The following is a 23,919-nucleotide window of genomic DNA, read 5'->3' on the forward strand; positions in this document are numbered from 1 at the left end:
ATCCCATGGAATCCAGGACCAGGAGAGAAAAGCCAAATACCAGCCCAGCCCAGCCCAGCGGCCCCCTCCCCACACTGTATGACCCCATCCCAAGAGCCAGGGGTTATCTCAGTGTAGGCGCCTCCCAGGTATCAAGCAGCATCACCCACAGTAAGGCCGGCCTGACCGTCTTATCTAGGAAAAGCCCCTAAATTACCTATCGATTCATATACATCAGGTCAATAACCCTGGGAATCCTGAACTCACTTCCACACCCCTAATTCCTCAGTTGTGTTTCATTAATTTGCAAAGTACAGGCAACCTTTTAGCATGGATGGTCATGCGGGCAATAATTCCTGGAGTGCTGTCCTGTCTTACAAGAGGAGTGTGTAAATACACGCTTATGTATGTGCACAGCACAGTGGCACATGTGCTTCCTGAAGGGATGGCAGCAGCTCAAATGCGACAACTCTGAAATTAGGTTCCCAGAACCTGTCAGTATATGGTCGTCACGAACACAGGCCAAAGCCCCAGGTGCCCACACGGACTCCTGAGGTCCTGCTGACGCTGCCTTACCCCACTTCACGCATCAGGCCTGCGCCCCACACGTCACTATTGTCACTGTGTAGCTGCTAATAAACAAAACCTCAAAATTTGATGACCCGTTATCCCAAGTTTTATTTCTTCACATCCTGCAGTCACCGAGCACTATGCAAAAGCACACACCAGACAGACAAAACTCCCGAGCCAAGCCCACCTGGCACCAGCCACTCACGCATCACTCCATGGGTGTTCACAGAGACAGGAGGCCTGGATGCCCAGGTCCTCCTGACACCAAGCAAGTGGGGGACCTGGCTGGGAGGAGTGTTGGGAGCAGCTTTCAGCACGCAGGTCCCCCACTAGAGTTTCCTCTTACCCACTTCTGGTCTAAGACTGGGTCAGAAACCTTTGGGATGGAATATTCCCCACCAATAAAAGGGAACAAATCAGGGACACACAAAAGAACCGGAAATCCAAGGGAATTACGCTGTGAAAAAATTCAATCCTAAAAGGCCACCTCTACTTTGACTCCACGTATGTTAACATCCTCATGTGACAAAATTACAGAGATGAAAAAACAGATTAGTGGTTCTCAAGGTTAGGGACTGGGAAGGGGGCAGGACACGCCAACCCTAGAACAATGTAAGAGCAAGCTAGGCGCAAGCCACCTCAAAAGGGTGTGGCTGTCAGTGGGAACCAGGGGACGTCTTTGGGGCCGTGGAAGTGTTCCGTGTCTTGACCACAGTGGGGCATGCTGGCACCAACACGTGCACTATTGCACAGAAGTAAACACCCACTCAAATGAACACATGAACCCTGGGGGAAATCTGAAGGGGATCTGGGGATTGCATCCATATCAACTTCCCGGTTAACTGGTACTATTGTCTGGGAAGATGTTACCACTGCGGGAGCCTAGATAGGGTATTATTACAACTACATATGATTTGAGGATTACTTCAAAATAAGTTTAATTACAAACTTAACAACTAGGTTTGCCCTGTTTTGGGGGGTTTAGTTGGGCTCATGTGGACCACAGATAGGGTAATTCCTTTCTTTTGTGGATTGCTGTGTTTACAAGAAGAGGAGCCATGAGGAGCCAACCCTAGTAACAGGATTTACACACTGAACTGGAATCGGCTTCCTCTGGCTGCCTGGGCCCACGAGCCCAGCCTGCTTCTCAAAAGCCAGAGCTCCCAGCTCCTGAACCCTGACCTTCTCCGCCGCAGTCGACAAAGATGCTTGCTATGTAAGTTCTTTCCTGGGAATAGTCACACCTGACTGGCTTCTCCCTCTCCCAGCTGCTGCGGGACGCCCGGGGCTCCCCAGGTCACCAGTGACCAGGGCGCCTTCCCTGGCGGAGCAGCCCTGGAAAGGACTGGAGAGAAACCAGCCCCCACCCCCACCCCGAGCTGGCCTGTGCTGGGTGAGTGGGCACACTGGTGGGGAACTAAACCCAGGCCTCCCTGAACCCAGCCTGGCTAAATCGAAACTACAGGCAACAGGCTGGAACAGGCCAAGACCGTCCTTGGCACGCGCACCCACCCACACACACACACACACACACACACACACACACACGGTTGTACGCTGGGCTGGCTACTTTCCTGCACCCACCTCGCTCAAAGAAAGTTCTGGAGCTGAAGAGTCTGGGCAGATCACCAGGGTCAGGCGAGCCACCTGCCTGCTCGGACCCACCGCCGCACTCCTGCTCTTCCAGCAGCCTTCTGGGACAAAACGTAATCACACTGTATCAACCGAAAGGTCTTTGGCTGCGTCCTGTCTGTCCTCCCGTGATCCCCCGTGGCCTCCCTTTTAAGGAAAGCTGGCACACTCACTCCTCACACTCGCCGGTACCTCCCTGTTGATTCAAAGAACCCAAGGAAGAAAATTCCAAGAGCGTCTTTGCTGTTTCTGCCTTTATTGTCTTCAGGGCTACACTTTTTCAACCCCCCCCCCCCCCCGATTCTTTCGACAGTTTATCCTTCATATCTCCCGGAGACAGTAACAAAAACATCTCCCTCTCCCCCCAAAAATGTGCCATTAGATACAGTGTACAGCTGAGAAGTATTTCAGTAATAACGCCACTGTCTTCTGCTTCTAGAAACCCTTAAATAGCCACTTACTCAAAAAACCTGAATGTTTTCAAATCTCCAACACTGCCCAGCTTCAAAGCTGCTAAAGAAATAACCAGCAACCCTTCCACGGAAATAAAAATTACATTCTACATAAATTAAATATATAATTTGATTAAATGTGTTTATGTCTTTGTGATGACATTTAAAATAGAAGCAATCATTTTCGTTCTTAAAAGAAAAACTCTTTCAAATATAATTCGAAGCTGTCAAACCTACCTTCTGCTACAGATCTTCTAAATGTCACACACCTTCAAAAGGGGATGGCAGTTTCCTTTTAAATATGCAATTCCAAGCAGTGCGTTTTGAATCAAGTACGTTATTAAAACACACCGCTGGCATTTATCCTGATTAAGGACAGCGTCCGCACCCCTGCTCCTGATGGACTTGCTCAGGAGCCGGCACCTGTCCCTCCGTCCGTCCCCCCCATACTACACCCCAGGGTGCATGCTCAGTGTCCGGCTGGCTGCAAACCACTGGGCCCAGCACCAAGTCACACCCCTAACGCCTTAAGGGGGCAAAGGTATCTTCCTGCCATTCTACGGTCTCCCTCCCAGATACCTCGCTGAACTCCAGGTAACCCAATTTTGGCAAAGCATCAAGGGCCCAATTGTAAGACCGTGTTAATCAGATACAAAGAAAACTCCAAACTCATTCTCTTAAGTCAATGACCTACATATTCAATTGCTTATTATCCAACTCCGTAGCAAACACCATGCTATATTTAAACATAGAGCACGGATATAGCTTTCTCCTGAAACGTTAGTGATGCAGATAAGCGTTCCACCCCAGCCCTCCTCCCCTCAACTGAAAGAGGGTAACCCCAGTCAGCATCACCCATCTGTGGAACTCCGAAGGAACGCGCGTGGGTCTGTGTCTCCATTATTTTAGTGAGGGAGCAAGTGTCATTTTTGTTAAAAGCAACTGTGAGTAGCATCTCCGCTGGAACATAAGCAAGAGGAAGCCTGGTTCACCTCTGCCTCCCCAGTACTCCCCGACAAATAGCAAGCGCTCAGAAAGAAAACGGCTAATGACTTCCAGTTAAGCGTGGGTGACAAGCATGTGGCCTACCAAGTGTCCAAAGGGGATGCAAGCGCTAACTGCCAAACCCTGGCACTAGGGACTGACACCCAAACAATCTTGCAGCCAGCAAGGATGACAGCATATTAACACGGACACCCCAAGAATCTGGTGTGGACTCCTGACGGTCAAAACCAACAGCCCTTTCTCAGCTGCCATCTATCTTCCTGGCTGGTATACACCCCCACACACACCCAGGACACCACACACACGTGTGTACATGTGTATACATACACACACACCCCTATGCGCTCATACTGCACCACCTGAGAAGCAGATACTATTAAAAGAAGCAGATTTAGGGGCACTTGGGTGGCTCAGTTGGTTAAGTATAGCTGACTTTGGCTTAGGTCATGACCTCAGGGTGGGTCCTGGGATCCAGCCCCACATCAGGCTCCCTGCTCAGCAGGGAGTTTGCTTCTCCCTCTGCTCCTGCTGTTTCTCTCTCAAATAAATTCTTAAAAAAAAAAAAAATTTAAAGATAAGTGAAACCTACCCTTGTCTTCTAGGAGTTCCAACAAGGAACAAGAATAGAATGCCTTGTGCTGGAGAAGCAGGCATGGAAGAAGGAAAGAGTAGACCGTCCCTCTGCCTGAACTCCCATTCAGATGCTCCCAGGTCAGTCTCCCCCAGGACCTCCTGGCGCACCTCACACCTGCCTTCTAGATGCTTCCTCCCCATCGGCATGTCCCACCTGCCCCTCAAACTCAGCTTACCCACATCATTGCCCTGATACTTGAGAGTTCCTGATTCTGAGTAAAACAAACCCAGACCCTGCCCTGATTTCAAGTGCATATTCCTGGAATCGACCAGGCCAGCCTCTAACGTGTGTTCACCTCGATGTCTGACGGACTGGAGAGTAATCCTGATGTTACCAATTCTGGGGCAGGAAGTAAAACTCCTAAGCATCATCTCTACAACATCTGTCAGAAGCCCAGCAGAATTAAATTTTTTTTTTTTTTTGGAGAAAACGACAGTCCAGTTCAACTGGTCGATATCAACTGGCCTTGTCCTTTCAATATTTTTAATTCCATCCCAAATCAAATGACAACCTTAGAAGGTCTCCTCACAGAACAGCTTCCTCTAATTTGTCCCTCAACAGGCTTCTGACTTTTTCCACTGGACCCAGGCACAAGCAGCAGCCTGACAGGTGTAGGTGTTACCAGACCTTGGTTGATGGTAACTATTCCCTGTACACCACTCCCTGTATTGGAGCATTTCTCTTTGTGGTCAGCTCAAGGACGCACATGGTCTCCCTAAACTCAGCTGTTCACGGCCAACTGTCCTGAAATTTACGGCTGCTGTATTTGCATTTCTTACCAACTCTGGCTCTCATCCCCTCTTACAACAGCCTATTGGTTGGTTGGGTTTCTTTTTTTTTTTTTTTTGGAGTCCAAGTACTTTCTCAAAAGAGGTAAGATATAAATAAGTAAATGGAATCTACCCAAGGACACATTAGTAGCCCTTTAAACCAGGTCTTCAAAAGCACTGTCCCCAGGGACACCTGGGGGGCTCAGTGGGTTAAGTGTCTCCCTTCAGCTTAGGTCGTGATCCCGAGGTCCTGGGATTGAGTCCCACGTGGAAGGGGCTCCTTTGCTCAGCATCTGCTTCTCCCTCTTCTTCTGCATCTCTCTCCTGCTTGTGTGCTCTCTAGCTCTCTAAATAGATAAAATCTTAAAAAAAAAAAAAAAGCAAAGCACTGGCCCCAGAGAAACTTGGAGAAGCTTCGAAGGCCAATAAAGCCAGTACACCCAGATTGCTGGGTCTTTTAGGCCCTGCCCACAAGGCAGCAGATATGCAGGTACAGCTCCAGAATATCCACTTAACCAGTATCTTCACACTGAAAAAACTAGAAATGCATGTGCTACCACGTGACTTACCAGTGGGCTCCAAAAATCAAGTTCTGGCAGTCAGAAATGCAAACAAGTTGGCATAGATGTTAAGACCCAAGAACTAAAGACCTTGACCCTCATGCTTCATTGAGTATCTGGAGGGGAGGGGAGACCACAGGGCACGGGAGAGGGAGGAGAGGGGCGATCAATGATCCTTCTGCATATCCAGGGAAAGCCAAGCCAAGCCAAGCGGGCCCATGGCTCCTTTTTCCAGAGCCAGTGAACTCCACGGCCCACCGTCAGCAGAGCAAATGGTGTAGACTCTGCATCTGTCCTGTTAGTGGAGGGACCATGGGAGGGGAGGATGCCCCCCCCCAGCCACCCACTCGTCCTCCTTCCCACCGCACCACCATCAAGCAGAAAGCCAGCCTTCAGTTAAATGGGTTCAAAAACAGCTCCATTTCCTTCCATGATGGGTAGCTCCATAACATTTTATAACTGCTTTAGAAAAGTAAACAATATACCTATTCTATAACCAGTAATTCCATTTTTAGGAATTTACCCAAGAGAAATGAAAATGTAGGCCCATAAAAAGACATGTGCAAGAATGATCCATAGCAGCTTTATTCAGAACAGCCAAAAGCTGGAAACAGCCCAAGCATCCATCAACAGGTAAATGGGTAAACAGTGTGACCGATTCCTACAGTGGAATCCTACACAGCCATTAAGAAGGAACAGGTGACTGATCCAGGCAAAAACATGCCAGGAGCTCAAAAAACATTATGCTGAATCAGAAAAAGCTTTTGCAAAAAGGTACATGGGGTATAATATACATGAATGCATAACCTATAGGTATGTGTATTACATAGTATGGTATTCACAAACAAGCAAAATTAATCATGGGGCGGGGGGAGGTTGGGGTTGCCTGAAGTGATCAGAGACAGGAATGGGGACTGTTTGGAAAGGGCCAGAAGAGAAATTTCTGCAGCAATGGCATGTTCTAGATCCTGCGAGGGCGCAGGTGTGTGCAATCTGCCAGCGAAGTGATTGGCACACTTAGGGATCTAAGCCTTTCGTTTTACCACATGCCCCCCACTCCCTCCCCTAATTTTTACCTCTAGAGGAAAACAAAACAAAGGGGTAACACAAGCAAGTCAATGTCAGATAGTGAGATGCACACTGAGAGACTCAGGGGTAGAGGTGAGCAGGATCCGGAAAGGTAGCCAAGAAACGTTGCCAAGTAAAAGACAGGCTGATGGGCAGAGGGCAGGAGAGCGCTTCAGCAGTCAGGCGGGGGTGGGAGCGTGGGCTCGCTGCAGAATCACGTCCACATGGGGAGCCTCTCACTCATGGCAATCCGTACAAGTCCTGTCTCTAGAATGAGGCCCACGGGAACCGTTGAGAGGCAGGGGCCATTCGCCCACCCAGAGCAGGAATCCCAGCAGACCAGGTAGGAGATCCACTCCTAATCCAAGTGTGGGATCACCATGCACCCAAATAACGCCCACTCCTTCCGTGAACAGACATGAATCCAAGGAGCCAAGGCAGGGCCGTGTTTAGGACCAGGTACTAATGCAGACTGATAAATCTGGAAGCCCCTGCCCAGGGGACAAGCCACTGGAGCAGCCAGCAGGGTTTCAGACCCTCCCTCTCCAAGCCCCTTCAGGGCCAGTACATCCTTTTGCCAACAAATAGCTCCCAAAGAGCAAAACAATTAGCTAGGGCCCATTTGGAAGCACACTGTAAATGCCATACGGCTGTAACACAACGTAGTGAAGGATCATGTCCTATCAAAATAGTCTCAAGGTGTGCCCCCACATGGGCTGGACGTACCAGCCCCTCATATCACCAAAGAGACTTTTAAAGAATTAAATATAGGGATCCCTGGGTGGCACAGCGGTTTGGCGCCTGCCTTTGGCCCAGGGCGCAATCCTGGAGACCCGGGATCGAGTCCCACGTCAGGCTCCCGGTGCATGGAGCCTGCTTCTCCCTCTGCCTGTGTCTCTGCCTCTCTCCCTCTCTCTCGCTCTCTCTCTCTGTGACTATCATAAATAAAAAAAATTTAAAAAAAAAAGAATGAAATATATAGAAAGGGCCCACAAGTTCCCAGGTGAAATAGAGCGTGGACCCTCTGAAAGGCCGCCCACTCCCCTTTCATTCCTGCTGCTCCCACCAGATGGTGGGCAAACTACAATAAAAGCACATGTGAGAGGCATGAGCAGCAGCAAGGCAAGGCTGAGGGAGTCAGGACCCCGATGGAACCCTGGTGCTCAGACTTGGGCCACTCCTGGCAATCACCAGGCACGCGCCCCGCACTTAAAGAGTCAGACAAACCACACTGGGAGAGGACATATGGCTTGCTGCCCAAACTGGAAGAAATTCCTGGGCACTATCCCTCTGACCTACTTCATAAAGTTCAAAGTGTGTGAAGAGTCCTCCAAAAACAATGCCAGACAAGATGAGCTGTGCAAGAAACTTCTCAGGGAACACGAAAAGGCAGTCAGAGGGAGATATGGGTCAGACTCTGGCAAAGGGGGGGTGGGGGGAGACCCTCCGCCTGTTGTGTACAGTTCAAGGCAGAGGAGAATGCTCAGGCATAATCAGCTGGCTGCTCAGAGGAGTCCCAACTCTTACAGAAAAGGCCTGGGGGTGCTTGGATAGTTCAGTGGCTTGAGTGTTCACAACTGGTAATTTTGGCTCAGGTCATGATCTCAGGGTCATGAGATTGAGCCCTGTTGTTGGGCTCCACGCTCAGCAGGGAGTCTGCTTGAAATTCTCCTGCTCTTCCTCTCCCTCTGCACCTCTCCCACCCATCTCAAGTAAATAAATCTTTAAAAAAAAAAAAAAAGAAAGGAAGAAAGCAAGCAAGGAAGCAAGCCAGCCAGGCCGGCCTGGCATCCCTGCCATGCTTAGGCCCCAGCTGGGGGCAGCCTGCGAGAACAGAGGCTCTATAAGTGCCAAGCTGGATTCCAGATGCAGAACACAGTAGTTAGGGCCACCAGTCGAATCCATTCCCAGGAGCAGAAGATACCAGAGAGGCACGTTTTCAAGGCTGCCACCCCATACCAGGTCATGTCTACAGTTTTACAACCCAAGACTTTATTGTGAACTTCTCTAAAGACTGACGATCCACTCTCAGGGCCACCCGGCTGCACCCAAAGCACTGGGGTGGATGGCATTTGGCAGCGAGAAGCAGGGAGCCTTGCAAGGACACCCACCCTCAGGGACTCACAGCCTAGTGGGAGCCTCCACCCCCTACCCCAACAGCAAACAAGAAGGGAGTGGGAGACAGTCTCCACGAGGAAGCACTTAAATGGACATGAGGGGATGGAGAAGGGCCACCTTCTCACTGAGGCAGAGTGTGTCGCAGGGTTGGCTTGGATTGACCATCAAGGTAATGAATTTCCCAAACGAGGGTGTTAGTTCCATTAACGCTGCTTCAACAGACCCAGAACGGAGTTATCAGCTCAACACAACACAAGCTTATTTCTGTATCACACAAAGATCAGTGTTCCTGAGCATGGGCAACTCTTCACAGGGTGATCCAGGGACCCAGGATGCTAGGTTACCTTCTGCTGGACAATCAGGGGGTGGGAGGGGAAGGAGGGACAGACACTGGTTTCTTAACTACTTCTGCCAGGAAGGGACACCTATTCCAACCAGGACTCCGTTGCCAAGAACTGTCCTGGGACTTCTGGTAGATGCCCAGATGGTAGCAGTGCAGCCGCTCCAGTGTTAAGTCCCTACCAGTGAAGGGAAGCGTGGGCCTTTAATGAACATCTGGTCACCTCCACTGCACACACCTGCCAACTCGGCCTTGGGACAGGCTTATTTTGGAAGCAATATAGGCTCTGGTTCTCTGAACACAAGAATCCAAGGCTATCTGACCATAGGACCTAACCTGAAAAGAGATGCCCACTCCAGAAATGCATCTATTAAATATTCCTGTTGCCACAGCAGTAAAGTAGAAGTCTGATCGCAACTGAACTTTTACTCATCAACTGAAAGTTTTAAGTTAAAAGACCCAACTCTAAAACTTTTAAAGTCTGCAAAATGCTCTCAAGTCCACCAAGTCTAAGATACTATCAAATCGGACACCGAGCATTATTTCATAAGTCACTAGGAAAGAATACTGTCCATTAAACTATGGCATGTATCGATTTCATGACTGCTCAATCCCAGACATGTTCAATGGTGAACATCAAGGAAGTAACAGGGTTTCTGTTAAAGTCTCTCAACAGCCTAGGAAGCAGCACAGAAATCACCAGTTCACAGACTGGGAGCCCCAGCCTCTGTCCTGGGTTGGGTGACTTGCCAGAGGTTACGCAGCTGGTTGGGGAGAGGGAGTCAGTTTCCAACCAGCCTGGCTTAGCACCTACACCTGTGTCGAGCCCCAGCCCATTTGCAAACTCTCACAGAACCAGCCACGCTCCAATATCCTCACATCCATATAGACTCTCCTTCAAATGGCAAATCAAGCACCCTGGGTGGAATATTCTTATAAACTCATTTGAATTAAAAAAAAAAAAAAACCCACTCTACTAAAATACGGATTTTCATCTGCATAACACTTTACCAACAAATTCCACAACATTCAAGTGAGAACAGATGATGTACTGAAACATCAAAAACAAGAATCCGATTTGGTAAACAGTTGAGCGCTATTTTCACATCATCCTAATGAATTTAGTTTCAATAAACGCAAATCAGCAAACGCTCTGAAAATTCTAATAGTATGGCACAAAATGATTCTTTGAATGACAGCCCCAGAAAGCAAACTCTTCCCAGCAAGTGACAGATACCACAAGAGAAAAATCAAAACAGATGACTCCGTGCAAAGGGTCCACTTATGGCTGGTGGGTCTGAAACTTGGCCCTGGGCATGCTGCCCATGTACAGTTCCCCGGATTGTGTGTGAAGCCAGTGGAGGAACTCTAGACCCCTGAATCCTACTCAAACTGCTCAATCTGATTACCAGGTGTCTGGCACATGCAAATATGGGTACAGCAGGTGGGTCAGCCGTCACAAAAGACACTGCACAGATTTCTGGTCATATTCTTGCCGAGAGCAGGCTCCTGTCTCTAGATCAAACTCAGTAGGGCCCCCAGCATCAAATCAAGGGCAGGAAGTGTCTGAGGATAGGGAGAGGATACAGGCCCAGACTCCCCCACAGCCCTACTCAGCTCCCCACCATCCTCTACGGTGTGTCTGAATCCCATGGGCCCTCTGAAAGGGGTTGGTGCCCAGGTTAAACCTCAGCAGTGACTTTACTAGCACTTTGTTAAACTCAAGAGTGCAGTGAGCGAGCAGGAGACAGGGAAACAGATACTCTGGAGAGACGCAGGCAGAGCCATCTCTTCCAAGAGGCATCTGGGCCCCCGTCTTCTCCATCGGAAAACAGGGGCTGTTGGTAAGCTGTCCTTGGAACATGTCTAAACACAACTGTCAACCATAAACCACTATAAAAGGCTGGACTGGTCTTTTGAAATGATGTTTTAGCTTGGACAATTAACAAATTCAGAATCGTTAAAAAAAAAAAAAAGTCTAATAGCTTCCTTTAAAAAACAAGTGTACCCGTCTCTCCAGACTGCGAGCTCTGAGGACAAGGAAGTGGCCCCCTCTTACTCTATTCCTCCTGCAGCCTCACATGTGGGAATCAACACACGATTACCTGGGTTCTGAGTGTCTGACAGATACTTCCTGGCCATGGCCCCAAGATTATAGGAGTTTGTGTTTTGTTTTGTTTTTTTTCTTTTGCATGGACAATGAAGTTCAGTTCCAAAAAGAAAGGCACAGAAAAGCATTTAAGACTTCACTGGTATGATTTTAAGCAAGAAACAAGATCTGATTTTAAAAGCATGTCATCAGCAGGAACAAATAAAAACATGTGAAAGCCACAAACACATTATTTTTCATTTGCTGTGAGTCCAAGGATCAAGGTAGCCCCCAATGGCCAGACTCATGCAGCTGGAGCTCTTAAATCCATCACCTATTCCGGGCCTGCAGCCTTTCCATCAAGTAATTGTTATGACTCCCAACTCGTCAACAGGGAGGTGGAGGCTCTGAGCCTCATGCCACAGTCCACAGCACAAAAGCAGATTCAAACCCAACCAGCGGAAGGCCACCCATGACCTGCCCAGCAAAGGCCAACAGGACAGGAAGAATAAGGTGAAATGGGATCAGGCTTCAAGACGGACCCCCCATGGAGAATTTAGGACTCTCTGCTTCTGGCCACCCCACCCCCTTCTGCCAGGTGGCCAGAGGGGGTAGCAGATAACACGGTTCCAGCTCTGAGCTCAGGGCCCATCCAGGAACCCCAGGCAGGGACTGGGGAATCCACGAGACCCCATGACCCTAATGGTCCATCACCTACTGGAGACTCCTCAATGAGAAGGGAGCTGGCCAGGTTCCCAAAGCAGACGAAAGATCACAAAACACTCGGCTAGAAAACTGTGCCACCTGCCACAGCAGTCCCAGATACCCAGTTCTGCACAGCAAGGAGTCCCCAGCTGATGAAGGCGAAGCCCCCAGCACCCTCACCCTCAGGTGCCAGCTCTTTACCCACAAGAGCTCAGGGAAGGGAATCAGCTGACAGGATCAGACCGGTAGGGCTTCATCCCATCTGAACCTCCGGGCTTTCCCTCATTCCCCTCCCCAGCCTGGAAGCCAAGTCAGGCACAGCCCTCTCCCTGACCCCAGCTGGGGCCTCTCAGCCCAGCCTGCTGGCCAGCTGCCCCTGCCCCACCCCTGAACCCCCAATGGCTTATCCCAACGCCACTCAGTCACCCAGAACCTTGTGATGTTTAGAATCTCAAACCCTTTGCCTTTCATAATAAAGGGGAGGCAGCTGGATCCCATCCCACAGTGGGCTGTGGGGCGCTGCCACCCACTCAGGCCAGCTACAAAGCCTCTCCCAGACTCAGGAATCAGTTACCATGAGTTCACTTCCTCCTCTGTGGGGACACCAGCACCCCTCATCCCCGCCCCCAGCCTGGTGGCCTGAAAGCAAGACAATTCCTGGCAGCTCCTCCAGGGCTTCCTTTGTTCCCCGTTCAGCACCCACCCTGCAACCCTTGCCGCCTCGACCTCCTGCCTCTCCCTCCTGTCCTGGAGGGTCAGAACACATCTCCCCACCCCAGATGACAAAGAACCCCAGGCAAGGGCTCTGAACAGTATGAGTTCCCAGGCTCCTGCAAGAACTGCCAAGAGTCGGATTCTTGTCCTACAAAAATGCACACAGGACCCTCCCTACCCCATCCCCTTGACTAGCGCCACCCCTGGGGCTCACAGCCACCCCGGAGCATGGAGCCCTGAGAGGTCCAGGGCCTGAGCCCTGCCACCAGCTTCTTTCCTTCCCACTGACCGAGGCAGGAAGACCGGGAGGCTCCTCGAAGTGACTTCTCAGGAGGCCGGAGACACAGCTTTCCTGACTTATAAGCAGGAGGGGCCCTGAGGCCGATGGGATCCCAGCAGCTAGGGCTCCCCCACCCCCACCCTCAGCCTCACGTGCTCACAGGCACCTGTCCTGCCAACCTGACCCCACTTTGACTCCCGGAGAAAACGGCACAGCCCCAAAGGCCCTCACCTGTTGAAGGGAGACACTGGGCGTGAGCGGCTCTGGGTCACCTGCCGTCTGGCCCTGCAGCACCGACGGACCTGGGACCTGTCGCGTCGGACGCACGGTCGAGGAGCTGGGCTCCCCGGAAGCCTCTCTCTGCCTGGGGCCCCCGTCTGTGGGGCAGGGAGGTCGGGACTCGCTTGATCCTCTGGCTCATGACTTTCCAGGGCGTCTGGCCCACGGGCAGAAAGGGCCAAGTGGCCTCAGCTGAGGGCGGCGAGGCAGGGCAGTGGCTCTCTCCAGTTGCCCGTTAGAATCATCGAGGAGCTTCGCCAATTACCCACGGCAGGAACCTCGGAGGGTGGGGCTGGGCTTAGACCCTTTCCTCAAAGCCCCCAGGTGATGTAGGTCCAGACAGGGATGCGGAGGACGTGCTGGAGGGACTCAGGCCGCCCCTCCCCAGCGCCACCCGCAGCCCACAGCCCACCTCCTTCCTGACGCCCTCCCCGGCTCCCCTTGCTGGGGCTGCCCTCTGGGTGGGAGGTCTGCTCCTTGCAGGCAGGACCTCGTCAGGCTTGTCCCCGCTGCCGTCCCCGAGGAGGAAAGGCCCCCCACCTTCCCTCGGTGTGGCCAGACAAGGAAGAGGCAAGAAGGAAAGCGAACCCCCTCTGCCAGGAATGAGGGTGCTCAGCACCTTCCCAGCCTCCCTAGCCAGGGGTGATTCACGCCTAAACCACCCCCTGCAGAGCTCCCTGAACCCCCACCGTGTCCCTACCACAGGCCGGGGCTGCGGAACTGGCACCCACAGTCGGTTAGAAGGCACCGTCCAGAACACAGACTACGAATCCCTCCAAAATAGCTCCGCCAGGCCACGGACACCCAGGGACCGAGACACACAGCGCGTCCTCCCCAAAGGCTAACAGGACGTCCCCGCGGAGGTGCTGCCCGTGGCCTTGAGAGAGGCCGGAGTGATTTCAAATGGGCTCCGGGCACAGGCGCGGGGGGAGGAGGGGGTACTAGGAGGGGCCAGGTCACCAAACTCTCCCCACCCGCGTGACATCACCTCCAGGATATGAGATGTTTATTTTTAACAAGGTCTCATGTTCCTGCTTAGCTAAAAATCTAAATTCCCCCTCTGGGGGCACCTGGGTGGCTCAGTGGTTGAGTTTCTGCCTTCGGGGCGTGATCCCTGGGTCCTGGGATCGAGTCCCAGGTGGAGCTCCCCGCAGGGAGCCTCCTTCTCTCTCTGCCCATGTCTCTGCCTCTCTGTGTCTCTCCTGAATTAATTAATTAAAATAATAAATTCCCCTTCTGGGTCTTCACATACCAGTGGTGCCCAAATCACAACTCACCAAAACCTCGAAAGCACCAACGATCTCAGAGGAAGGGTCTAAAAAGAAAAAGGGACGGGGAAATCGAGGTGCTAGAAGGATGGTCTAGGAGGAACGGGTCTGCTGGATCAGAACGGGTTCTGTGTTTTACAAGGGGCTACGATACGAGCCTATAGAGACGGGTGTCCCCCCTCTGGGTGCAGCTGCGGAGACCAAACCCAGAGCAGGGCCTCGGGAACCCCTGCCCCCCAACATCCAGCCCCCAGTCCCCACGGTCTCCAGCCCCCACCAGGCAGCCAGCGAGCAGCCGGTTCCCCTCAAGGATGGCGAACAGCACACACACAATATCAAGGGTCAGACTTTATCTTTTAAATGCACAGTGTGCCTGAGCCAAAAACAAAACAAAAAGCCTTTCCAAGATGCTTTCCAAATTCCAGAAACACACTGGGCTGGAAAAATGGAGCCCGGTTTCCTCTTATTTTTAATCTCACATTGGCTAGGTTTATAATAAAAGAGAATTACCTATTTATTTGCTTACCTTACTTGGAAAGACAATAAATTGGAAAGGCTTCATAAATCTCACAGGGAAGTCTTTAAACAAGGACTGTCAGCAAAAATCCGTAAATAACCTTCTGCCAGTCTCTAGCAATCACCTCCACCACACATTCTTTTTCCTTCCTGCTTTTGTACTAATCTTCTAGCAAACAAATCCAATCAAGCACCAAAAAAAAAAAGACGTTTTTATTCTTATTGAGGTAAGGCTCAGAAAATACCCAGGAGTCACCAGGCCTCTGACTGGGGTCCCTATAAGAAGGATCTGCTGCAGGGGAGGCCCCAGGGGACAGGCCGAGAGCTACCTCTGCACCCCCCAAATGCAGCCACACAGCTCTCCCCGATTCACCAAACCCAGGTCAGGAGTCAGCTTCACAAACGGAACCAGGGACTCAGCATTAATCTCCAGCACACCACAGGCCGAACCCCGAAACAGACGCCTAATGACACAAGATCATGCTCAGGCTGACAAGTTGTGGCCTGTCGGCCCACCTGGGAGTAAGCTGGTGTCAACGCTGGCTATGTCTGCGGCCAGCCCTGAGAACCCCAGCCCTAAGAACCCCAGCATCGGCCAGAGCTGCAGGATGCAGGCGGCTGCTGGTCAAGTTCATGCATCCCTGTCCTGCCGGTTAGGCTCACGGATTTCTGGCATCCCTAAACCCATCCACGAGGCCCCATTGCCACCACATTTGCAGGACTTGCAAGGCAACTGGTGGATGGGGTTGATTAAAATGACCTTCGGCAGCTCCGAGAGCGCGGAAGATGGACAGTCTCACACTGAGGTTTCAAGGACTGTGCTAAAAATAAGTTTAAACAAGAGGCAGGAGGAGGCTCGTGGATAATCAAATGTGCAAGACTTGAAAGAGCTGCTGTAATCAATTTACATATCAGGAAAGTAAAATTACCATAACCAGAGGGAAAATTTCTCCAAGCCAAAAGGTTAAAAAAAAAAAAAAAATTTGACCAGCAAACCACTACCCAGATGGAAATGGAAATGTGTGTCTTCAGAAAGCACCACCCTCTTGAAATGCCTGTCTGCTTCCAGAGCCTCGAAGCTTCACTGCAAGACCTCGATCCTTGGGTGTGAGATGCATGACTCAGGAAACCCAAACCTACTAGTGCACATCCACAGGCTCACTCGGACGGTTAGCTCTGCAAAGGACGGGGCTTTGGTCCCAACTCCCCCTGAGGTTCCTGTGCAGCAGCTGTCACCAAGAACTGTGTCCCTGCAAGCCACCGAGCTGCTCCGAGCCTAACCCAACTCAAGAACACCCAGCCCGTGAGAGGCACTTAGCTGTATTATTAGGGATGCACCAGATCCATTTATTTTTATATTGTCCTCCTTGGCCCATTCCTGGCACTCAACAAAAAGCAGCTATATTCTTATTTATCTACCAAATGAATGTATTTCTAGTATTCTTGAGCGCAGGCAAAGGCCCTTCTTAGCTGGCTCCCTTTGAAAGAGTCATTTGACAATGTGCACACCTCAAGAATGTTCTCTTTCTTTTCCAGCTGGGCCTGGGCATACAATAACAGCAAGCTGCTCACCCCTCAGGCAAAGCAGAGTGGCTCCCCATTCACTTCCTTCCAAGTCAGCTGGAATTTTAGGATCCACCCAAGGGAGCGGCTTCTCACCTAGAATTTGCCCTGTGGAGACAGAAGGCATCCGGAGAGCAGGACAGAAGCAGGAGCTGGGCTGCCTGGAACCGCGGTCCTACTGTGGTCACAGCAGGGCACCACAGCCACACGAAAAGCTTTGATTGCTGTGCATAGCACAGCAGATGCTTATTGACACCCTTCGGACCATAAAACACTTTTCTCTCTTATCTCTGTGCTTTCAACTTTTGCCCTAAGAAACTCCAGCCTCTGAGCAAGTTTCTTCCCCCTGGCAAGGTTCAGGCAAGGGAACTGGTGTCACAAGGCTGTCTGGCGGTATGTGCCCGGGCACCTCACAGCAGCCAGGTCCCGCAGGCTCTCCAGGCTGGGGGAATCTGGGCCTTCCCCCTGCCTGTGGGTAGAAGCGACTCCTCCAAAATCACCATGGCCAGAGTGGACTGGTGGCCGCATACAGACAACTTCTGCTCAAGGTCCCGGACGCCAGTTCAAACAGCCCTTGTCCCACTGGCCTCTGAAGCCCTCCCGGGGACACGGAATGCCAACCTTTCTGCTACTGACCCTGGCTCCAGTCTCCTTGCACTGAGAAGCCCCCCAAAGTCCCATATGCACGTGTCTGCACCTCCATCTGCTACCTCCCTGAATGGTAGCCCATACACGACCACCCTCCAAGAGGCCAAGGATGCTTAGACATGAATTTCAGGCCAGGACCAAGGTCAGGTTCAGTCTGAGCTCACAGGCTTCAGGGGGTTTCCTAACACACCCAGGAAGCATCGTGAGCCACTCTGGCTCGAGCAGCGCGTTCTCCCACCCTCAGAGCTGGGCCCTGGCAGGGAGGCACTGAAGACAGAACCAGCACTGAAGACATTTCCAGCAGCCATCAGAAAAGTCAATAAATGCAGCAATCCCCAGCTAGCACTTTTAAAAACTCCCAGATTCATTTCATAAAACTCCCCCCCAACTGAACGGAAACAGGAGAATATTAAATACTATGAAGAAAGCGAGTCGATGTCGGTGCCCATGCAGTGACAGGGAATGCTCTGCAGCCCGTCCAGCCCCACCTCATTAAGCACCCGTCATCAGGGAGACCCTGACCCTGGGGTGCAGGTACTAGGGTGGGACGCTGAGCGGGTGGTCCACTGCTGGATCTGCCAGCTGCTGACCTTCCCACCGGAAAGCCCTCTGGTCCCTCCAGGCTTCCCCCACGCCGCCCTTCTTGACCACAGGAAGGTGGTGGCCTGGTTGGCCTCTGCCTGCAGGAAGGCAAACGGGAACCTGAGGGCACCCCACTGCTGCCCCATGCCCCCTGGAGTCACAGAACACCGAATGGCCACACTGCCTGCTTGCTGCAAAGCCACTTCCCCCAAGGAGGAGAAAGGAGGAAGCAGCCAGTGACGTGGTGGTCACTCGCGATCCCTCTGGACCTGGAGCCAGCAGCCTGGGTGGATAGAGAAGCACCTGTCTCCGGACACCTTCCAAGAAGGGCTGGCAGGACATTGTGTGGAGGAGGGTGAGCAGCTGTTACGTGCGTGTCCCCAGGAAGCCCGGGGACAATGGCCTGAGAAAGCACCCAGGCCTGTATGTATGGCTTTGGAACCAGCCCCTCTGGGCAGAGAAAAGACAAGATTCCAACTACAGGGACTGGCCTTTGATCCAGCTAAATGCTGAAGTCTTGGGCTTCTTTGGGACGGCACGGGCAGTGCCACACCCAAGCAAGTCTACCTGCTGGGACTGGAGAAGTCCCCCTGAGCCAAGTGAGACCCCTGGATGTCCTGGGAAATCCCGGCACCTCACAGGACACCGGTGCCTACCTCCCCAAACTTCCTAGGCTGGCCTTTCTGCCGACAAAAAGGGGCGATTTCATCAGTGGCCGGCAGGGGCGAGACATAACTACCAAGGGGCATGGGACAACTTTCCTTGGTGATGGAACTGGTTCTGCAGCCACTTGATGTTTACATATCTTTTGTCAAAACTTGCAGGACTGCAGGTGGAAAGGGTGAATCGGAGCTTTATGGAAATTACACCTGTGTGAAAGTTTCTAAACATCGATCCCCACGAAGGACCAAAACAAATAATAAAACAAGGTATCCTCCCCTGTAGTCCCAGGCGGTGACCTCAGCCTCCAGCTCTCCCCAGGAAGGCACCTCCGTCCCAATCCCAACACCCAGCAGAGTGTCGACGTCTCCAGAGAGCGTCTCTGAAACTCAGGTGCACGTCACACAATCTTGTCAGGGGAGACCCTTTCATTACCTCCAGCAGCTCGGTAGCCAGGAAAGGAGAAATGACACTCCCCTCAAGTACCCTTCCTTGGTTGCCCCTGCAGTCTCCTCCATCCCAGGCAGCCTCGTCTCAGTCCCTTTAATCTAACTGCAAACCCATCCGATCAAGCCAGGAATGGACAGGCTACCCGTGGCCCCACCCGTGGTAATCATCCTGGGGCAGCGTGGGACGTGCATGCACGGGCAAGGCCATGGCCCTCTGAGAGCCCCCAGAGGCCACACCCAGCCCAACAAGTCCCCATCAGTAGGTGTTGGGACTGCAAGCATGCCTCAATTCAGAGAAGCCAGGGATCCCCCACTGAAGGAGAGAAGAGTAGCCCTGGAGGTCACTCAAGATCAGAGCCAGGGCAAGACCAGAGCTTTCCCTTGCTGTTCCTTCGTTAAACAGGATCACCACCACCCCTGCCCCTGAAGATGACCGGTGTGAGGCAGAAGATAAAGAGACAGTGACAAAATAGCCTTCAGCCCTATCCTGGCACCTGGGCTTCTCTGTGGAGGGACACAGCAGGCTCATGTCCAGGAGCTCAGAGTCAAACAGACACTCAAGCTCTGGTGTAACATAAGCTGGGTGGAAAGGATGACTGACCCACCACGTAGCCCAAGGACTTGTGCAGACCCCCAACGAGTGACCTACCATATATGTAGCCCAAGTACTTGACCCACCGTCCCCCCGCTCCATCCACCACCCATCAGGCACCTGGGCCTATTAGTCTGAGTACCAAACACTCTTCTGACAGCTCCTCCACCCTCGACATTGCCCTAAAAGGCCATGCCTGGCGAAACTGATCTGAACTCAGGGCCACCCCACAACCCTCTGGGCCCTCTCTTTGCCTCTTCAGACCCAGAGTCCTTCCCACCACACTTCATTCTCTCTACTCCAACTCCAATAACTACTACTGCTCCGACTACGAATAAGAATAGTAAGGGGATCCCTGGGTGGCGCAGCGGTTTGGTGCCTGCCGTTGGCCCAGGGCGCGATCCTGGAGACCCGGGATTGAATCCCACATTGGGCTCCTGGTGCATGGAGCCTGCTTCTCCCTCTGCCTGTGTCTCTGCCTCTCTCTCTCTCTCCTCTCTCTCTGTGACTATCATAAATAAATAAAAATTAAAAAAAAAAAATAGTAATAATGCCCACATGGGAGATCTTCCTCAAGGTGCATGTCAAGGGCTTGCCATACTTTAAGTCGTTTAACCCTCACAGATTCCCTGAGCACCCATCGGCCCACTGTGAAGACATTCAGGCACATATGTGGGGTCACTTCCCAAGGATTTCACCAGGGGGCTGGTGTCCTGGGACCGGAAGTCCACATATGTTTGTTTGTTTTAAAGATTTATTTATCTATTTGACAGAGAGAGAGAGAGAGAGAGAGAGAGAGAGAACACGCACAAGCAGGGGAAGCGGCAGGCAGAGGGAAAAGGAGAAGCAGGCTCCCTGGTGCCAATGTGGGGCTCGATCCCAGAACCCCAGGACCATGACCTGAGCCTAGGGCAGATGCTTAACCAACTGAGCCACTTGAGGTACCCCTGGAGGTTATGTTCTTAAGCTCTACACAGCACGTCTACAGTGGTCAGAGAGCACTACAAATGTCTTTTAATTCCTCCAGCGGGCCAGCCTCCCTGGGGCCTCAGCCCAGGAATGACCTACCCTCCGCCCATGCACTGATGCAGCATCCTGAGCCCATTCCAGCTCTTTCATGGTCACCACGGCTTTGCTGAACCTCAGGATAAACCCTCCTTGCTCCTGCTTGGAGGCTGGCACACAGTAGGAGCTGTATTTGCTGAAGAAGCAGATTTTTGTTCAACAGGCCATTTTCAGAAAAAGCAAATTCATTTCCGTGTCACTGCATAAATTTCCACAAATCAATCCAAACTGAGTTCCTTTATCATATAGTGTAAAAATTTTAAACCCTATGCATAAAATATGATACATCTATTTTTATTTGATCTACAAAATTATAAAGCTTTCCTAAATCTCTTAAAGGTGGTTTTTTTCCAGTAATGCATAACTGCTTAATTGGGAAGTGTACAAAACGTAATTACACTGCCTAACACTACAATATTGCTTATGGGAATATGTCTGTTCATGCATTCTGCTTTATTTTATATTTAATCTCTATTAGGATGTCTATATGAAAACAGATAGGTACGCTAGTCTTCATAAACACCATAAATCATAAAGTCATTTCTTTGCTAACCCAAGTCCAAAAGCAGCCCTAAAAGGAACTGCTAGGACCCAAATCCACTTCTCATATTCAAGCAGAGTTGGAGGTCTCTTAACCTGTGGCCCCAGACATCTATCCCTGTGCCACTCGGCCAGGTAACTAACGGTTAAGGTAATGGCTAGAATTTCTCTCAAAGTAATGTCTCTGTGTGCAATTCAAAGGGTATCCCAAACTTCCCCCAGAAAGCAGTTACCTAAACCAGAAAGGGTCGATCTTTTCTGCTCAAGACCAGTTAACGACCTAACCTCAGCTCAAGGAGTTAAGAGGCCCCGTAAATCACTCCTCTGAGGACACCATGCATGTCCCTCAAGTTCACCTTGAAACAAGCACCTAGAACTCATGCCAAAGGCTCCAGACTCTGCAAACTGGGTGGACTTACCCACACCCCTACCCTGCCTTTAAATTTGTACACACACCCTCATCCTTAGAGTCGGGTTATCTGAGGGGCGCCTGGGTGGCTCAGTCAGTGGAGCACCTGACTTTGGCTCAAGTCATGATCTCAGGGTCCTGGGATCAAGCCCCACATTGGGCTCTGCACTCAGTGAAATGTCTGCTTCTCCCTCTCCCCTTCCTCCTCCCTCCCATTCATGCACCCCATGCACACGTGTGCATACTCTCTCTCAAATAAATAAGTAAAATCTTAAAAAAAAAAAAAAAAAGAGTTGGGGTATTTGGATAGAAAGCCACTCTTCAGGCAGCTCAGTATCGGTAGAGAAGAGGCAGGTTAGGGGCAGCCCTAGTGGCTCAGCGGCTTAGCGCCGCCTTCAGCCCAGGGCCTGATCCTGGAGACCTGGGATCGAGTCCCACATCGGGCTCCCTGCATGGAGCCTGCTTCTCCCTCTGCCTGTGTCTCTGCCTCTCTCTCTCTCTTTCTCTGTGTCTCTCATGAATAAATAAATAAATTCTTAAAAAAAAAAAAAAAAGAGAGAGAAGAGGCAGGTTAGACCCAGTTCTACCATTTATGAACTGTGAGCCCATCTGCTTGGCTTCCCGAGACCCCCTCTGGGGATTCCACAAGTGGAAAGTAACCACACCTCCTCACTATCTCCTATCAGGGTTGTTACTAAAAACAAAGTAAGCTCGCGTATGATAAGGAGTTTCTACAAACAGAATAAAGGTGGGTTGTCATCTATATGGAAAACATAAGCTACCAGCCTCAAGTGAAGCCTACTAATTAATAAATTCACTGATCAAGATAAAAAGGATCTGCCACAAAAATGTGTTTACTTACATTTCTAAAACAGAAAGTGCTGCTCCCAAATCTGGGTTTGGCAACACAGGGAAATGATGCCATCGGCACCCGGAGCTTGATTTGTTCACCCGCATAAGGACATACACGCACCTGGTGGTACGGGTCCCCTCGTCACGCTCACACAGGCCACCCTGAAAGTTGCCGCACCCGTCTTGGACTTGTGGACACAGAATTCCAGAGTGTGCTTCCCTAAAAAGTGACTCAGACTGGACTGAAATTTAATTTGCAAAAAGTTTCTCCCCTGGTTAGCATGCTGTGACATTCAGCCCAGCCCCCTCAGTGAACTCTGCTGACTGGTCGAAAGCATAGGTATTGGGGACGCCCGGGTGGTTCAGGCATTGAGTGTCATCTGCCTTCAGCTCAGGGCATGATCCCGCGGTCCTGGGATCAAGTCCCACATTGGCCTCCCTGCAGGGAGCCTGCTTCTGTCTCTGCCTGGGTCTCTGCCTCACTCTGTCTCTCATGAATAAATAAATAAAATCTTAAAAAAAAAAAAAAATAGGGGATCCCTGCGTGGCTCAGTGGTTTAGCACCTGCCTTCGGCTCAGGGCATGATCCTGGAGTTCCGGGATCGAGTCCCACGTCAGGCTCCCTGCATGGAGCCTGCTTCAACCTCTGCCTGTGTCTGTGCCTCTCATGAATAAATAAATAAAATCTTTAAAAAAATAAAAATAACCCCTACAGGTCAAGTGCATCCATCTGTGTATGGAACCAGCTCCCCTAGTAACAGGTACCTGCAGAATTTCCCGTCCATCCCTAGGAAAGCCTGGTGCTGTTCTAGGGAGTGGTGAATCCCTTTTAAACAAAAAAAAAACAAAAAAAAAAAAAAAAAAAGACTGGTTGGGCAGAAATCCATATTTCCATTTCCAAATCTATTCATTCAGATTCTGAGGGGGAGGGGGTTATTCAAGACATATAAAATCTTTCAATCATTTGTCGTGCCAAATGTTCAATAACTAGACACAAGTATATGGATGTGTGGTGGGGAGTGGTTTGTTTTTCAAGAAAAAGGGTCTGTGTACAGTTGGCAGGTTCTGGGCTGGCTGCACTATGAACCACAGGGACCAGTTTGCTAAAAATACAGATGTTCTGGCCCCATCTGGAGCTTCTCCCACGGTGTGTTGGGTGGAGCTCCAGGAGACAGACTCTTGGCCAGGTGTGCCCCAGAGAAGCCCTGCTCCAGAGGCCACCCTCTTAAACCACCTAGGCGCAGGCCCTCCCCGGGGAGGGCACGAATCACTCATGTGAAAACCACCAAGCCCACAGCCAGCTTCTTACCTCTAAACGCACGCACTGGATCCCTGGCCTCCCCTCCAGGGGCAGAACTGAGCAGGGCCTGAGGTGGGGTGGGGTGCGGTGTGGCGGGCGGAGGAGTGCAGGCACTTCGGTTAACAGGGCTGGGCACCAAGACCTCTCCGGGATCTCAGGAGAGCCCCTACTTCCAACTTTATGTTTTACAGGGATGGCATCCGAGCACTTCCCACGCGTATCAGCCTTTAGGGCACTGAACACCACTCCCCAGGAGCTGCAAACATGGACATATGACATT

General features: G+C 51.2%; 1 protein-coding gene across 6 annotated transcripts in view; it reads right to left on the reverse strand.

The window, feature by feature from the left end:
* Nucleotides 1-23,919, reverse strand: part of CTBP2 (C-terminal binding protein 2) — a 157,412-nt gene that overhangs the window by 118,262 nt on the left and 15,231 nt on the right. The window contains exon 1 of one of the 6 annotated variants that reach the window (XM_038579055.1): nucleotides 13,148-13,553. The exons of 4 other annotated variants lie outside the window; for them this stretch is intronic. The gene's annotated coding sequence lies outside the window, so the exon portion shown is untranslated. Of the gene's footprint in view, nucleotides 1-2,133; nucleotides 2,277-13,147; nucleotides 13,554-23,919 lie in introns of those variants that run through there. One more of the 6 variants, XM_038579050.1, reaches the window with a different exon arrangement.

The sequence above is a fragment of the Canis lupus genome, chromosome 28 (genome assembly GCF_011100685.1).
Source record: "Canis lupus familiaris isolate Mischka breed German Shepherd chromosome 28, alternate assembly UU_Cfam_GSD_1.0, whole genome shotgun sequence".
In the NCBI taxonomy this organism is placed as follows: Eukaryota; Metazoa; Chordata; class Mammalia; order Carnivora; family Canidae; genus Canis; species Canis lupus.